The sequence below is a fragment of the Saprolegnia parasitica genome (genome assembly GCF_000151545.1).
Source record: "Saprolegnia parasitica CBS 223.65 unplaced genomic scaffold supercont2.600, whole genome shotgun sequence".
Taxonomy (NCBI): Eukaryota; Oomycota; class Saprolegniomycetes; order Saprolegniales; family Saprolegniaceae; genus Saprolegnia; species Saprolegnia parasitica.
Genome location: NW_012156994.1, coordinates 1 through 2,704, shown reverse-complemented (window position 1 = coordinate 2,704; position 2,704 = coordinate 1). Strand labels below are relative to the sequence as shown.

At 54.9% G+C, this 2,704-nt stretch overlaps 1 pseudogene across 1 annotated transcript; it reads right to left on the bottom strand.

Annotated features, from left to right (window-relative positions):
• Window positions 1-1,548: 1,548 nt before the first annotated feature.
• On the bottom strand, window positions 1,549-1,620 carry SPRG_30220 (annotated as a pseudogene). The gene has a single exon. The product of its transcript is annotated as a tRNA-OTHER (tRNA).
• Between the last annotated feature and the right edge of the window lie 1,084 nt (window positions 1,621-2,704).

The following is a 2,704-nucleotide window of genomic DNA, read 5'->3' as shown; positions in this document are numbered from 1 at the left end:
GCGAGAAGTTTTGTCTTTTGCAACTCCAACACCAACCAGCTCACGAAAGCTGTTGGCGCCGACATCGACATGACGATCGAGTACCTTGCCGACCCGACGATGCTGCCGGATTTTACGATTCCTCGCGTCCCGGGGCAGTCGGCGCTGTCGTGTCCGATGGTCACGACGACGGCACCGGTGCCAGCACTGCGCGTTCACGCTCTGGAAGCGGCTGCTGTTGTGACCGGCGCCAATGTCGGCGAGGCAACGTGCGCATGCAAGGGTAAGAAGAAGCCGTGCTTGTTTGTGCACGGCGTCGGCAACAAGGACTCGTCGGCACCGACGCCGACGTTCAGCGACTGGGGTGATATCCAGAACAGCGCGCCGTGCTGTTCGAGCGTCGCGTTTGCGCACTACGAGTCGGTCAAGCGCGCCTGGACACGTCCGGAAGTGCAGACCGAGTTTTGCAACACGGCGCTGAGCATCGGCAACTCGACTGACAAAACAATCGACAACATGATCCTGGTGACATACTCGATGGGCAACCTTGTCGCCGCCGGTGCGGTCGCCAATGATGTGTGCAAGCTCGGGGACGGTGTCACGTGGGTCTCGATCGCGGGTCCGATGCAGGGCAGTAAAGCTGCCAATGTGCTCGAGCGGCAGTGTTCAGCCTGCGGCATGGATGGAGCTCTCTTTGGCTACTGCCCAGCTACCGAGGCGTATCTTCAGATGAAGGCCGAAGACACGGTCGACGCGAGCTTGAAGAAGGCGTTCAAGGATGCACAGACGGTCCGGAAGCGCGCCAACAAGCTCATGTGCGGCACCAAATCGTCGGGCTTGGCATCGTTGGGCGGTGCACTGCTCGCTGTCATTGGCTCGTTGGCATTTTCGGAAGACACGATCCACGACGGCGTTGTTGCCTTTGACAGTTGCAGCGTCGGCTTCACCGAGTTTTCGACGAACGCCGAGGTCGGCGGCAACTACAAGGCGAGTATCAACCACTTTGATACGTCGTTTCGCAACGGCGATGGCTGGTGGGGCGCCGACCGCAAGCCTGTCAAGTGGTTCGAGTGCGCTCTGTAAGTCGGCATATCGTTCTGGGTATACGGTGTAGCACCACCGTTACAATGAACTCTTTTCGACGCTCGGTGACGTATTTCTCCAATGTCATACTCTTAATAGTACAAGTTACGTTGTCAAAATCGGTATAATTGCGTTTTAAGACATGCCGTGTACGCCACCTGTTCGATGAGGCTAACGTATTGTTAGTTGGTGGGCTGCAACAATGTCACATTGGTGCAGCGAGATGACACTGTTGGAACTGCGAGAGTCCGTACAGGCGCGCAAGGCAGAGACTTGTGACTTCAGGAGCAAAATGTGAAGTGTATTGGGTTCATTGTGTAGACTGGTACTTCAGACGGGTGCATTTGACGTATAACCCTACTAATTGAGCCGTTTCATCGCGCTTCTTCCTTGTGTTCTTTGTTGCACATGCCGAGCGTTGCCTTATTATGGTGACCGTCTTCAGTGACATTCGTGTCCGGATGGGGGGAGTCCGGATAGAAAAATCGGCGCGTCGGGAATCGAACCGGCGACCTCTGGAGGTGGAAGCAAGAATCATACCGCTCGGCTCAAGCGGCCCCCCCTGTGTAGACTGGATAATCCCGTGGTGCAACTACGATCGTTGCACACTATCCAGACGTAGCCTAAGCGCGATAGGATCAGAATCCTAACAGACACGTTGTGTCATCTCTGGTTGTCGTCTTCTGCATGATACAATAGGGAGTCAGATATCTTGGGTGTTTCGCGCCTGCAAGGAGTCGAAACGGTCTTTTCAAGAGAAGGCGGCTCAGCGAAACCAACGACAGGTCGGAAGAGCCTAGCGTTCTAGTTTTCGATCTCCGCTAAGCAACCCGCCACGCCTCACCCGAGGTGCAGCGGTAATGCAGGCCCCGCGCCCTTTTTCCCCCTGAGCGAAGTAGCCATGTGAAACTGCTTTTCGCTTCTGCTCGAGAACCGGATCCGGATAAGCTAATAAAATAAACGGTGCCAAATATAATGACAATAGTATGCTTTTAACGGACAGCACTCTGGGCTGCACAGTGGCCTGGACATTTTAGCGGACTGGGAGCCGTCAAATTCTCTTTCATGGATTTTTATTTTTCCTCTTCAGGAATATAATGACTCAATATTTGTATTGATTATTTTGAATGGAGCATAAGCGACGCGTGAAGAGAATTCAGCGGCTGCTTGTCCGCTAAAATTCTTGGCCAATCACAGGCCGAAGAAACGAAGGAAAAGGGCGGCGTTTCTGCCAATGAGCGTACAATGAGCCAAACGAGCATGCCGCCAACAGCGCTCGGGGTCCACGGGTGGGCCATCCGTCGTGTCGGTGTGCTTGCGTTGCGGCTGGTCGTTCGGCCACGTCATGGAGCGCTAATTCAAGTACGAGCAAGCTGGCGACCAGTTCGTAGGACGCGCCGTGTCTAGGCTACTCATCAACAGCGCCAACTTTGCCGTTGCGCTTCCTCACGACAAGTACAACCCAATGATTGCAGCGCAAGTTGCCTGTGTCTTTCCCGGCCTCGCCAACTCCTCGACCATGAATGGTATTGCTCATGCTGCTCGCGACCCTTGTGTACCACTACGATTACCTCGTCTCGACCTTGCCTCCGACGCACGCGCTTCTCTCGTCGATTCTATTCACGGACCCCACGATCCGCGC